Below are 15,834 nucleotides of genomic sequence, written 5' to 3' on the forward strand. Positions count from 1 at the left end.
TTATTTTGCCAAAGAGTCATACCCCTTTGACTCTTGATGAGACGTGTCCCTCATTGCTTAATTTCCTTAACTAAAACCACAGCTTTTTACATATAATTACTTGATTTGCACCCTTTGCGTATTGGTTTGGTAATTGTTTTAATGTTTATTCCTTAACATGATGCAATCGTTCCTTAAAAATCTTTCTTATCGATTGCTTTGTGATTATTTCCAGATGCAAACCGAAATGAATCACTCATAAAAAATATATTAGGAGTATTCTCACAATACTGTTTATATATTTGAACATCAAAATATTAAATGTAAGGAAGAGAAAAATAATAATATTATTATAAGAACATTATTTATTTAACATTAATGAGGGGGATATTACAAATTACATGGTGTTCCTAGGACTATCACCTCTGATAGACACCAAGTTTTTGAGTCACTTTTGGAGGACTCTGTGGAAAAAATGTGAACTAGATTACAATTCACAAGTGCTTATCACCCACAAATAGATGGGCAAACTGAAGGTGTAAATCGGAGCTTGGGAAACCTATTAACATCAAACTTTTAATTTTTCAACTTAATAACAAAAGCACATAACTTAATCCCAACGCATATTCTTCATATAAACATTCATATAAAATCTAACTACCATATAACACAAGTAGAACATAGGATATATAAGTGGAAACCCTTAAGGGAGAAAACCAAGTAAAGTAGCTTCTTTGTATATAGAAAACTTCGTTTACAAATTCATAGGGATCAACCCACTAGAGGCACCAACCCCTCATTCAGATTTCCACCTTTTAACAAACGATGGATGATCCTATTCTTCTTAACTTATACTATAATTCTTCTTCTTCAAATATTTATTACTTTCACCATATATCTGCCACTAAAAGCTTATCACAATCTCTTTATAATTTCTTCAATATGCTGCATAAATCTGCTATTATCTTTCATAAATCTTCATGTATTCTTGCTATCAAATCTTGCTCACAAACGTCTTCATGAATCTGCCTGTTTTTTTCATTAAGACTTCTCCTTAACTTTGTACACTCACCTTTTCAAATCTGTATTTTTTTCCCTTCTCAAATCTTCCCTTGATCAGCTGAGGATTGTTTGCCACATACGGGTAAACGATTAAAGGCAGAAAGTAAATGCACAGAACATAATGGAAATATATTGCGAACCAGTTTCTGTATTAATTCCACAGTCCATATACATCAAGTGCTTACAACATCACATCAGGTACGACTATCATGATGATACTAAGAAGGAATAAACGGTGGTGATGTTGTCGGGAATAATCATTATGTTATGTTGTCATATTATGTTTATGTTGTCGTCGGTAATAATGAGTTACGGCAATCAGTTAGTTAGTCGTCCCGAAGGGCAGTTGGACCCGACGGTTGGTCGCACCCCTTCGGGTATTATATATTGCACTGTTCCTTCTTAGTATCATCATGATAGTCGTACCTGATGTGATGTTGTAAGCACTTGATGTATATGGACTGTGGAATTAATACATAAACTGGTTCGTAATATATTTCCATTATGTTCTATGCATTTACTTTCTGCATTTAATCGTTTACCCGTATGTGGCAAACATTTGGCGCCGTTGCCTAGACATACTCGAGAAAGGAAGGAGCAGATGGCGTACGGACATGATGGGCCTACCCGTCGGTGAGATTAACCCAGAGGCCGACGTCGCGCAATGGCAAGAGGCGAAGGGGAATTGAACCCTATAATAATCCCCGGCAACGGTGCCAAATGTTTGCCACATACGGGTAAACGATTAAATGCAAAAAGTAAATGCACAAAACATAATGGAAATATAATACGAACCAGTTTCTGTATTAATTCCACAGTCCATATACATCAAGTGCTTACAACATCACATCAAGTACGACTATCATGATGATACTAAGAAGGAACGGTATGCAATATATAATACCCGAAGGGGTGTGACCAACCGTCACGTCCAACTGCCCTTCGGGACGACTAACTAACTAACTACCATAACTCATTATTACCGACAACAACATAAACATAATATGACAACATAACATAATGATTATTCCCAACAACAAGGATGATTCCACCATAGGTAATTTACACAAATTTGTCTTGAATATATATTCTTCACAACTCAGTCTAGATCATTCGTATACTTTCCTCATACAAGATTGTTGGAATTTACACCCACACTTCTCAAGGATCTTCTTTTACACTTTCCTGAAAGATCTTCTTTTTCACACTTCATATTTTCTCTCTTGTTCTTTAAAATCTTTTCTGTGCTCAGAAATTTCTCATTGCTCAATCAACACACACATTCCAAAAGCAATTTTAATCTTCCTTAAATATTTTCAAAATATGCCTTTTATCTAAACGACAAGCTTCTTCATAAATAGTCACAACCTTTAAACCAAGTCACATATCTTCACATTGCTTCTTTCTTTTACAAATTACAACTAATAAATCACGCCTCTTGTCTTAATGAATCCTTTGATCAAATCGCACCACTTCAAAAATTAGTCACACATTCCTCTTAAAAATTGCACCTTTTGGTTTGCTTAATCACCGACTTTCACAAGATTAGTCCCTGCACTTTTATCAAACATAATCCCTGCTTTCTTAATAAATGAATTTCTACCTTCTAAAATTTAAATCGCATCTCTTTCATTAATTACTATAATGATAATCACTTCTCTAGACTGATCATTGCTTTTATTATGAACTGTTTGTATCTCATAATGAATTGGTCAGTAACTTATTTGTCATCTTTCATTAATACATTAATCACTTTTCTGAATTCGCACCTCTTGGATGATTGGTCAACATATTAATTTGTTCGCCACCTAATATTAACTATGTTTCTTGTCTTAATGAATTGTTGTTTAGTCAGTTTGCTGACTTACCTTCTCACATTGAGCATCAATAATAAACTATAATCACTTGTTCTTTTAAGTTCTTTGATACATCAGCTATATGACATATAAATCACTTATCGCCATTGTCTTCATTGGAATTGTTTGATCTGCATATTACTCTATTTATCTTGGGCCCTCTAATTGTCATTATACTAATTGCTATGTATATCATTGCTGCTCCTTATGGGGTGAAAATAATACAAGATTATCTCTGCTTTTTATTATCTCATCTCTTGGTATGAACTCAGCCATAGTTGTTAAGAGTCTGCTTCAAAAACCTTCCCCATAAACTAATGTATTATTCTTCACAATCTATGCTATCAATCTTCTTCTCAACTAGTTCTCCAAATCCGCTATGAAATGATTACAAGACTCTCACGAAAACTCTTTTCTCGATCTGCAATAGTTCCTTCTAAAATCTGATAAAATCTCTTTCTCAACTTGATGATGTACTGCTGCTCTATATTGCCCTGTCCCCTTTAACTTGACATCAATGACAACATTTCCAACTCTATTTGGATTGTGTATTGAGTTTTTTGATATAAATCACAGCTATCCAATTCCTTAACAATTAATGACATCCTCACCTTTGACATCAATGACAACATTCTAACACAATCAAAATTGAAACACCAATGAAACACTTGGATCCCAAACCAGTTTAAGAGGTCTGTATCTCCTTCCGCTTGGAACACTATACCATTGGGAATTAGCAAATGAAACCTCCTAAAGTCCTCCTATAAAAAGACAAACTAAATTCTGCAAGAACTCAGTCAACTCCTTAGAAAATTTCTCACCACAATAATTACGTGGCATCATTGGAGTAGATTCAAGAAAGTTAATGTTATCTTCCTAAACTCCAACATAATGCCTGTAACTGTATACTAATCCACTGCCCAAACCAGAAGTGCTTGCTGGAAACAAGAAGTAACAGCTATTTGGTGCCCAAACATCCATCCAACACTAAACCTGGTTACTTAGTGATTCCCTTCATATGAAACCATAAACTGACGCTGTCAAGAGGCTGGACGGTCTGAAATTGCATAGATCTGTAGCTGTTCAAGTCTGAAATGACCAACAGATATTTTGATTTTTCAGAATTTATCACCTTGGAAGAAGAATAATCACTTCAACACAAAATATCTGATCATTCCCTTGGCCGAAAACACCCTACCATGAGTCACCAACTCAGCAGAATTACAATTTTTGCTTAAAATATCCTTCTAATCCACTTGCAAGAACACAAATGGACTCATAAGATGATTGAAAGAAGAGGTAACAGCACCATTCTTTTCACCTTTTTGATCCATAACCTTCCATGATATGCCTCTCCCAGTATCTCTAATTCCCAACAGCTCATGTTCATGATCTTGGGCATAGATACTCATAGCCAAAGTGGCTCCATCATGTTGAGGCTGCACTACTCTAATTATCATATGGATCTCATCCAGATTGAGTTTAAAAATACTCTCAACATAAAGGTTCTCCACCCCATCATCCACTAAATCATCATAGTACTCCTCTCTATCAACCCCATGTCAAAATAGTCGAATCTATCACGGACCACTATAGAAAGAAAACCATTACAAGAGAAATGTTCTTTCCCCACACTTTCAGCATGCATCTCAAAAACAGGGCTAGGATATGCTAGCTCTACATTCATGCTAGAAGGAACACTTCCTAAACAAAATTTCTCAATCCCTAGTCAGTGTTTATAACTTTGTGGAATTTTTGAAGATACAAAGTTCATTAACATGTCATTTTGATTCAGCTTTTGAAACTTACTATAATGATGAAAACTTCTCCATAGCTCCAAGATTACACACTCTTGAAACTCTCTCCCAATGCTAGAGTCTCCATGGTATTTGGAATGGTGAAGACTTGCAAATATGCATCTTGGTTTAATTTTTCTTCATATTTCTATGGACAACTTGACTCAAAATGAGAATTCTTTCGGAGCTCATAAATGCCTTCAACCAGTTGCTTGATCTCCAAAAATCTTGCATCTGTTACTTGCTCCTTGATTATGACTTCAACTGATGACTAGCTTTCAGTTTGGTAAAGAGAATAGTGAGTTAACCTGAGATCCAAGCAAAGCTTATCAACCTCATTCTCCTTCTCTTGGTATACATCCAAGGTCTCTTTTGCAAAATTGATAGCATGATCCCTATGAACAAGCAATTGCAAATAATCTAATTTTATTGATTCTAATGCCTCTTTGATAGTTTACAAATTAGAAAGAGTGACAAACTCCCAAAATCCCTTCTATCTTTATTCGATTTGAGCTTTCCAATAGAGTTCTTCAGCGACACTATGTGTGCTATCAAATTTCTATAAAGCTTTCACAACCTTCCCTTTGGAAACCAATAATTGATTCTTCAAATTTTCTAGTTCTTTAGATCCTTGTTTCCAATCAGTATCAAATAACAAATTTTTGGGTTTTCTTTCAGTAGCATGATTTTCAAAATCAGCTTACTCCCTAGCGAAGTTAGGACAGCTCTATGCTCAAGCAAAGAATCTTCATTACCATGCTCATAATTGAATTTTGATATCAATAAACCTGAATCCCATGGTCTTAGGAATAGTTGACCCTGATTTGGACATGACAACCCAATTCATTCACCACAGATGGTTGATTTCTTCAACATATGTTGATCTGCAGTATGCACTGAAAACAAACTAAAATCATCTCTCTCATCAAATACACTTCTCTCAACAATTTTGGTCTGAAAATCAATTGGGTTCACATCTTGCTTGAGTATTTCCCAATCATAATCTGATCTTTCGTCATAAAAATGATTGATATACTCATCACTAATTGTTGATTTGAAAATTTTGACATTCTCCATAAGAGCATTCCTTTAATTGAAAACTCAGGAAAGGCATTATGACAGTCTTCTTGATTAAGAACTTTTTCTTCAACATCAAAGATGTTCATGCCTTCATCTTCACGTGTCTTATCAACAGCTAATGATTTAGCAAATTACCAACCAGCATGCTCACCAAAATTTGCACTATCAATAAGACTCATGCAATCATCTTCACTTGTTGATGCATTACTTGAATCTTCTTGTTCCATCTTCTTTTCAACCTCCTCTGTAGTAGTGGATTCCTCTACACCTTCCTTCGACATTCCCACCAATTTGTCCTTGCATTGGTGACCAGTTTCCAAAAGTTCCTAACATAGAAAGCAAATTCTTCATTAATTGCAATTTCAAGATCCTCCTGATTTCTTTGATAATGAACCTTTTTCTTATCTTCCTGCATACTTGGTTTCACACATTTAGGTTTTGCCATTATCGCCAACACTAAAATAATTTGTGCCCGTTGTTTTCCCCGTAGGGTGTCAGGTTAAGACATTGCATAAATGACAGAAGTACACAGAATATATGGAAGTCACAAGTGTTCTATTGATTCATGGTAAGCCAGTACATACAATGATAGCAATATGTTCGACTACAATAGCCTCCCCAAAGACTAGGAACAGATACAATATAAAGGAGTCTGGTCAATTACCCGGTACCAACTACCGACAACCAACGGGTTAACTGCCGACGCTAACACAATTTACCTTAATGCTTAATTACCCGACAACATCATCCCCCCCAAAAAGAAACGTCGTCTCCGGACGACAGACAACCAAAATGGGAATGATGTACAAGCAAAATTGAAACCCCAAAACAACAAATTACTGGGATTGTGGTAGAGATGGCATCCCTGATGGTCCCATGGATGAGGAAGAGGCCAACTGCTCCCAGAGCTGCAACACTTGCTCTGTGTGGTGGCGAAGATCCCTCTCAGCCACCTGTTGGCGCTCCCGAGACCGTTGCACTCTGCATACGGCCTCCATCAGCTCGATATGCTTCTTATCCAGCTTTGCCCTCGTACTACTCAGACTGGCCTCCAACAAAGCCCTATCTGCCACCCGTGCGGTTGAGGTTGCTCCTAACTCGGCGCGGACACGAGCGAACTCCTCCTCCATACTCCCTATCTGGGCTCTCTGCTGAGCCAACTCCAACTCCAGTGTCTCCCTAGTGCTATCTGCCTCCTACTGAGCACGACGATGCACCAAATGACTATCCCATATGGCCTGCTCGATCCTCCTGAGTAGGCTCTGCACCTGACTCTCTCCAGTCTGTCCAGGGTGCTGCCACTCCTCCAACATCACAGGAAGATCCACGCGAAGCCATCCTCTGTCTACAAAGCACCGCTGAAATGCCTCAGCAACTCCTTTGGTAGCAAATGCTAGGAGACCCTCCAACGCTGTCTGCCCTAGGGTCCCTTCCTCTGTCAAGGCCAAAAGTCTACGTGCCTCACTCTCTACTGCTGCCAAAAACTGAGTCAAGGCAGTGGGCTGGTTCTCTGTAGAACCAGGCATCGGAATGTCTACCTATGGCACCATATCCTTCGCACCACCCATGTGCTAGAGTAGGTCCGTAGGTTCCCCCTAAGCACGCATCTCATGAGGAGAGTCATTGCCCTCTAAATCAACCACCTCCTGACGGTGAGGTGTGGCAGGCAGGGATCCTACTGGGGCTTTCAATTGCACTGAGTATTGCTCCAACCATGAGTCTGTATCATCTCCCTCAACGTCACCCCTGTCTAGCCTGATCTCTCCACCTCCATCCACTGGCTCTATCCGAATAAGGGTTGTGTCTCTCGGCTGAACTACACTGCATCTAGGGACCTGTGAAATCTGCCCGAGGGAGGGACGAGGATGCAGCTGGCGAAACCCCGACACAGGGATTGTTGATATGCCTCCCACTGTCACTCCTGCTACTGGTAATGATGTCACAGTCCCATCTATAGTCAACACAGCGGATGCATATACTAGCCTCCTTGTCTAAAAACTTGTAGGTCGGACCACTCTTCCTCCTGGTAGTCCCTGCATCCCCTTCGGTATCTGGCCGAGGGCAACCGTACCACCTGCGCCTTCTTCCGTACCCAGCTCTGGATACGGTACCTCCGTGTCTGAGAGGCAAAATCCGGTATCACCACCCGAACATCGAGAAGATGTCTCCTCCGACTCCGCCCCTGAACTACTCTCGGTGGCCAAATCCAACTCGCTAGCAGAGACTACCTGAATCTAGGGCTTCGGCTTCCTGCTGGATAGTGCATCCCCTGTGTGTGTATCCAAATGAGTCCAGTAAAAAATGGAGGGCGCGGTTGGGTCAATGTTGTCCCGCAGCTGCCACCCTTGCCTTTCTTCTGGCACCTGTATACGGACTGCGTCCAGCAATAACCCAATGGCGTGGTCGGGCATATAGAATGCCTTGTGCTTTAGTGTGAGGAACTCATGAATGCGGTCTGACAGCACAGTAGCCCAGTTGTACACCGTCCCATTCCAGAGCCCGTTCATCAATGCAATCATCAACATGGCTGTGTCAAAGGCCCTATTGGCTCCTGTGAGACGGCTCTTCATCAAGTCGAGCAAGCACTGCCATGCACCAAGTACTATGTAAGATTTTTTCAGTCGTCGCCCCTTGGGTGACGTAATCCTGTCCCACTCTGCTTTGGTCAGGTTATCCCGACATATTTGTTGTAGCAAGTGATTTTTCCTCTCGGCGGACATCTTCATCGCATGCTTGTCCACCTTCTTCCCTTCGTCAGGAATGCCAAAAACCCTGGCAAAGTCATCCGGAGCAAAAGACATGGTAACGTCTGTGTGCTGGTACTTGAATGAGGAGGTGCGCAACTCATCATTATACGATTTTATCATCATGCGCAGGCAAGGCTCAAAATCCCGAATGGCGAATATCGGCATTTGAATGGCCAAATGCATCCATGCCCTTCCTAACTCTGTTTTCACCAAAATGTCATCTGGGGACTGTGCCTCCAACCACCATTGCCTGGCCCTGCACACATTGTCATTCAACCCCTCGAACGTGATTGTGTCCGTTGTGACTTTCGGCTGCCTTTCTTTCTTGCCTGTATCCGATACAACAACCTTCCCTTTCTCCATAGGACAGTCTGTAGACGGTTTCCTAGTTTTCTTTGAATCCTGTAGTCTCCTCCTCCAATCCAGTTTTTTCAACTACCTGGCGCTAGGCGCCATCAAATGATTTTTATTTTTTTTCCAAACTTATATCTTTCCTCTCCTGGGCACCTTCACATGTTCTTTCTTCCGATTGCGATCTCTTATTCCCCTTGTCTCAATGGTACTTTTAGTCTGCTTCCGTGGTCCGTACAGCCAGTATTTTACTTGTCAGAAAATTTGTTTTCCTTTGGCACCCCTGAACCCGTACGGACTTTTTCTTGACTCTAGCAGCCCCTTGGTTCGTACGGAATTTGTCACGCCAAATCCGGTTACTGGCAAAGGTCGTACGGACTTTGCGTCTGAATTCCGTACGGAATTTCGGTTCTCCACTTTCCGTACAGAAATCTTTGGCACTGTCGCCAAAACAATTCCGTACGGTTTTGTTCCTCCTTGCCACTTTAATTTCATGCGGACTTTTCCCTTCACTGTTTTTTATTTCCGTACCGAAGGTTTGTCTCCCCGCCGTAACAGATTCGATATAGAATTCGCTTTTCCTTGATACGTATGGGCCTCTACCTATAAAACATATGGATTCTTTCCTTTGTTGGCACTCCTTCCCATACTCTAATTTCCGTACGGATTTTTCTTCTAAGATCCGTGGAGTGTTATTTATTGACCGTACGGTATTTCCTTTACTTGTGGAATCCGTACGGATCTCTATCTTTCAGTTTCGTACGGACTTACTATGAATCGCGCTGCCCCAGGACCCCGCAAGGGGTGCTGCCCCTCGACCCTGCAAGGGGCACTGCCCCTTGACCCCGCTGGGGTGTTGGCATCAAACCTCTGTTTGATTTGGTAGGTACACTACAAGTTGGCCGGTTTTTTTTGTTTTTTTTTTAATTTATTGTTTCTTACTCGTGCCACTAGCTGGGTCCTTCTCGCTCATGGTACACCTTCAATTTAGAGCCATTCACTGTGTCCTGCACCTCCTGCCCGTCGAGTGTCCACAGCTTGATCGCCTCGTTCGCGCCGACCTCACGAACTTTGAAAGGGCCCAGCCACTTTACCTTGAATTTTCCGAGCTTGATCTCGTTGCGCCCATTAAACTTTAATACAAGTTGCCCTGGGGTAAACCGCATTCTTCGCAAATACTTGTCGTGCCAACTCTTCTGCCTTTGTTGTGTCGTCTCTATCACCCACTGAGCCATCATCCATCGCTCATCCAATTTGTTCAAAGCATACAGTATCTCTCTCAAGCTTTCCATGTCGCCAAGACGATTATCGATGGCGATTCGAAGACTCGGCACCATGAATTCAACTGGCACCACGGCTTCTTGTCCATACATTAGTTGGAAGGGAGTTTGTCCTGTACACCTTATAAGTCGTTCGGTATGCCCAAAGTACCGACGGTAGGCACTCCCCCCAATCATCCTTCTCCACTCCGCAAGACTTATAAATAACCGACACGATTATTTTATTGGTTGCCTCGGCCTGCCCATTCGTCCGCGGATAGTAGGGGCTTGATAAGGAGTGGAAGATTTTGAACTCCGTTGTTAGCAACTGAATTATATGATTTACAAAATTTCCTCCTCTGTCATTCGTCAGTTGGATTGGAATCCCATACCGCATAATGATTTGTTCATAGATAAATTTCACTGTATTGACCGCCGAGTTGTCCGGCAAAGCCCGTGCCTCGACCCACTTGGTCAAGTATTATGTCGCCACTACAATGTATCTGCACCGTCGGGCTCTACTTGGTTTTAATGGTCCGATGAAATCCAATCCCCATCTCTCAAACAGTTCCTGGGCATTCGATGGGTTGAGGGGCATAAAATCCCCCTTCAATGTCCGTCCAACCCATTGGCATGTATCACAGCTCGTCACCCACTCTCTGGCGTCATTATGTAGTGTCGGCCACCACAGTTTTGCCAACAGAACTTTCCTGGCCGTGGTGTCGAGCCCCATGTGTCCACCTGCGGGCCCTTCATGTGCTTCCCTTAGGACACCCTGAATTTCCTCTTCCAGGACGTATCGTCGTAGGACCTGGTCGGGTCCCATTTTGTACAAGAGGCCATTAATGAGTTGGAATGTTCTGCTCCTTAGTACCAGTTTCCTTCTTTCTCCTGGTGGCATCTCCCTCGGAAACCGTGATGTCGACAAGTATTCCCCCATGCTTGTGTACCAGGCGGGGAGAACGGCGATGCAAAATAAGTGAGCGTCTGGAAAATCTTCATTCACTCCTTCGGCAAGTTCTCCTGACTGGATTCTCAATAGCTGGTCAGCTATCACATGGCTCTTCCCGGGTCTTACAATAATGTTGAATGTAAACTCTTGAAGCAGTAGCAACCATTGGCTGATTCGTCCTTGGATAATTGGCTTGTTTACCAGGTACATCAATGCCTAGTGGTCCACATAAAATTTGAACGAGGTGGCCAATAAGTAATGTCGAAATTTCTAGACAGAGTACACCATCTTGAGGGCTTCCCTCTCTGTGGTGCTATAATTTTTCTCTGCCTTCGACAGGAGTCTGCTTGCAAAGTAGACCGGGTGATCTAGCCCGTGATCGCCAACCTGCGCCAGTGTGGCCCCTATGGCAAAATTGGATGCGTCAACGTGTACGTGGAACTCTTTGTCCCAGTCAGGATATGTCAGGATTGGCGCACCCACCAACTGTGACTTCAATTCTTGGAAGGCCTCTTTCTGAGCTGTCCCCCATGCGTATCGTTCACCTCTCCTCGTCAGCTTGTCCAGAGGGCAAGATACTTGAGCAAAATTTTTGATAAACCGCCTGTAATACCCTATGTGTCCTAGGAAGGATTTGACTCCCGTGACATCTGCTGGTGCCTCCATTTCCACTATCACCTGAATCTTGTCTGGGTCAGTCTTGAGTCCAGCCTTACACACTATGTGTCCTAACAGCTTCCCTTGAGGCACCATGAATCTGCATTTTTTGGGATTGAGTGCTAGGCAGGCTCGCCTGCGGCCAGATGTGCATCCTGGTTACTGTGGATGGACCAGTCGTCAAGGAACACCCTAAAGTTCCCTACTGACATCTTGTCAGATATGTGAAGGATTATCTGTTGGAATGTCGTTGGCGCGTTGCATAACCCGAACGGCATTCGGTTATACGCGTACACGCCATCTTCCACTATGAAGGTCGTTTTTAATTTGTCCTCTTCGGCAATGGATATCTAGTTGTACCCAAAAAATCCATCCATAAATGAATAAATTTCATGACCGGCCATTTCTTCCAAGATGCTATCCGTAAATGGTATTGGAAACGAGTCCTTTATGGTGACTGCGTTAAGGCATATGAAATCCACGCAGATTCGGATCTAGTTTGCCTCCTTTTTAAGGGATATCACCATGGGCGATACCCACTCGCTGGTCTGCACTTTGAAAATAATCTCGACTTCGAGCATACGCTCGATTTCATCATTCACTCTCATAGCATAGTTTTTATTCATTCTGTACGGCCACTTCCGTACAAGTACGGCCCCAGGTACGAGTGAAATTTGATGTATGCACAGTTCTGGTGGCACCCCTTTGAGGTCCTTGTACGTCCAGGCGAATACATCCTTGTATTCCATGAATATTTTAAACACGGCAGCTTTCAGGACTGGATTCCAGTCGTCGCCCACCAGGATGTTCCTTGGCTCTTCTTCCATGCCAAGGTTTGTAGGTTTTACGAACTCTTCGTACCGGATTGGTTTCGTCATGTCAAACCTATGTGCTGGTGTCTCGTTGACAGGAGCATCCCCTTCCGTGTATTCCTTGTACGCTGGTGGAAATTCATTTTCGTTTGGCTCCTCGTCAACCCCCAACATGTTGCACCCATACAACAGCTCGTAGTCTTCTATTTGCCAGTGGAAGAGCCCATTAAGGGAATCGGTCTCATCTTCCGAACATCCTTGGATTCCCAAGACGCCTTCCTCATCCGGTTCCCTTCCGTACTTTCCTTCGTCAACTCCGCCCTCGCCATCCGATTCCGATTCTGATGCAAGTTCTTCACTCACGAGTTGTGTTTTCAGGTCGATAATAAATTTTCGCCCGGCTTTCTCCATGGACAGCGTGTTACGCTTCCAGTTGTGATAAGCTCTGACCGCCACCAACCACCCTCTACCAAGAATGGCGTCGTATCCTTTCTTGGCGAGCAGAATCACCACGAAGTCGAGGACAAATGGTTGTCCCAATGGTCACTTGTTGCGCCATGAGCGTTCCAAGAGGTTTGATACCATGTTGATCCGCTCCCAGTAAGTTGAAGGTTGACGGCCATAGTGTCGGCTTGCCAAGCTTCATCCAGGTTTCTTCTGGAAGCACATTCACTCCCAACTCGCCGTCGACAATGGTGTCAGTCAAAATGGTGCCAAGTATTCCCATTTCTACCACCACCGGGTGTCGACCACTATATAGTGTCGGCACCAATACGTCTGTTGGTGTTCCGCCAGGAACATCCGTATGCCGGGTCACCCGACTCTGTGGGGTTACTTGCACCATACGTAGGAGTGTCATACGTAATTGCGGCATTGTTTCTAGGAGGTCCTTCATCTTCACAGGTACTTCAATCTGCAGCATTTGATTCAGGATATTTTCCTCAGCCTCAGAGCGGGAAGTACTTGCCGCTTCCTGAGTGTTCCCTTGTGCCAACATTTCCTTTGCCACTTCAGCCTTCGCCTTCGGCGCCCGCTACTTCTCTGTGCGGGGGTCCGAGTATGTGGCCTTCTTTGCTTGTGACCGTGTGATTGCCAATAACCGTTCCTCCGTCCTGTCAATGTTAAGCAGGTTCACTCTCGACTTTGGGCAAGTTCCATCATCGTGGTCTCCAGGCCCACACCATTTGCATGGTTTTTGTGCGGTTTCTTCTGAGGTGCATTCTCTGGCAAAGTGGCCCCATTGATTGCAGGCTCGACACTCGATCATTGGTCGTCCCTTCACATCATATTGGATCCGGCCCCTATTATTATTGTTATTATTGGTCTTCCCCCCTCGCCGGTTGTTCCGGTATCCGCCAGATGATGCATTATTGTTGGCGGTTTGCGAAGTTCCGACGGTCGGCTGCTCTTGCATGAAGAGAACTTGTTGGCTCCTGGTTTTCATATTGTAGGGACATTCCTTTATCAAATGTCTGACAATCTGACAAATGTCACAAAAAGCCTTCTTGGGGCAGGACCCCTTGGTGTGTTCGTCACTCCTACAGTCCGTACACCACACGTCGTTTTCTTCAGTCTTACTTGTACTCCCCTTCATGGCTTTGAATTCTTTCAGCATTCGTTCCATGTCCTTTTGGAGCGCGTGCACCTTTTTGCTCGAATCGCCACCGCTGCTACTTTCCCTGTCAGAGTCTTCATCATCGTCAGATGAGTATTTATTACTTTTCTTCTTCTTTGACGTTTTCTATTCGCTCTCGAGGTCCATCGCCCTATTATACACGTTGTCATATGACGTCGGGGGTACAATTTTCATCTGCTTCTGTAGGGAGGATTTCAACCCTTCAACAAACCATCGTTTCTTCAACCCATCTGCGGGTTGGCTTTCCATTTTACTCAGCAGTTCTTTCAGCCTCTGGCTGTATGCCCGTACGGTCTCCTTGGGACCTTGTTTGGTACTGTATATCTCGGCTACGATTTCATTGTCATCACGGAGCAACCGAAACTCTTCCTTGAATTCCTTCTGTAGATTGGCCCATGTGGCCACTTTTTGCTTGTCAACATCGGAGTACCAATCTATGGCAACTCCGCGTAATGTGGCTGGGAACTGTTGTACCCACTCATCCTGGTCCGTCACTCCGTTGGCGGACCAAATAGTTTCACATGTATGGCAGTGTCGTACGGGGTCATCGTTGCCATCTCTGTTGAATTTGGGCAACTTCTGTTTGCCCGCCATCGATGGGGGTCGTCTCCCCGGAGGTGGCTGTGGCTGTGTCTGTGCCCCTACCCCGCTCCCTTCGGCGCCGGTGGTGTGTCCTGCATGGGTGACTGGGGGTATGGTGTTTTGCCTGCCGTGTGTCGCACCTACAGCCATATGGTTGTCCTCCCCTTCGTTCTCACCCGCGCCCACTCCTGACTCCCCTTGGTGATCCTCACTTCGCGGCGTAAGGGATAAGTTTTTGAACTGATCCCGGGTCTCTTCGACTAGATTCCTCCGTAACCTTGTTTCCTCCAGAAACTCTTCATGGCTTCTCACCCTACGGTGTTCTGGCGATGCGTAGAAATTTCCCTCGGCTTCTGCACCCTCTATGACACCTCCTTGGTTCCCTTTGGGCGACCCCTCAACAAGTCGTCCTTCGGCAAGTTGCCTCAGCCTCCGTCTACATTCTACTCGTTGTTCCCGAATCAAGGCCCTCTGTGCGGCCTCCCACTCGTCCGTTTCTGCTTTCTTATTTCTATCTTTGTTTAATAGGTTGGGCATTAATTCCCATACATTTCCATAAATAACAACACATAAAACCAGAACACTCCTTTATTAATTCATTTCATCAGATACAACTTGTGTCAATATTATGACACCTTTATTTGAATATAGAATGTTCCTTTATCCCTATGGGATTCAGGGTTCAATTCCTTCTTGGCCTCGTGCCATCCCGCTCCGCTTCCCGACGGCTGCTTTCTTCGTACTGTTGGAGGATTTGTTGGCGTCGCTCTTCCCGGGCAATCTCCTCCAAGCGAGTTTGTTGTGCCAGTGATGCCTGTGCAAGCAATCGGGGGAGGTGGTTCATCAACCGATTTACTGTCGGGCTAACTTCCAGTGCTGACCACATGGCACTTGGTGGGATTTCAGCCTCCGTGGCCTCTCTTTGAACGTAGGTCTCGATGGCTACCTGGAGGAAGATTGAAAATTCCCTTGTCACAGTGTCTTCCCCGTTGTAGAGCTTTGTTTGCGCATCATCGGCCTCTGGGTTTATCTCACCAACGAGTAGGCCCATCGTGTCCGTCCGCC

General features: G+C 43.7%; 1 protein-coding gene across 2 annotated transcripts in view; it reads right to left on the reverse strand.

Annotated features, from left to right (window-relative positions):
* LOC131061502 (uncharacterized) overlaps positions 1 to 15,834 on the reverse strand; it is a 267,609-nt gene that overhangs the window by 92,984 nt on the left and 158,791 nt on the right. The gene's annotated exons all lie outside the window — the stretch shown is intronic.

The sequence above is a fragment of the Cryptomeria japonica genome, chromosome 8, assembly GCF_030272615.1.
Source record: "Cryptomeria japonica chromosome 8, Sugi_1.0, whole genome shotgun sequence".
NCBI classification, from domain to species: Eukaryota; Viridiplantae; Streptophyta; class Pinopsida; order Cupressales; family Cupressaceae; genus Cryptomeria; species Cryptomeria japonica.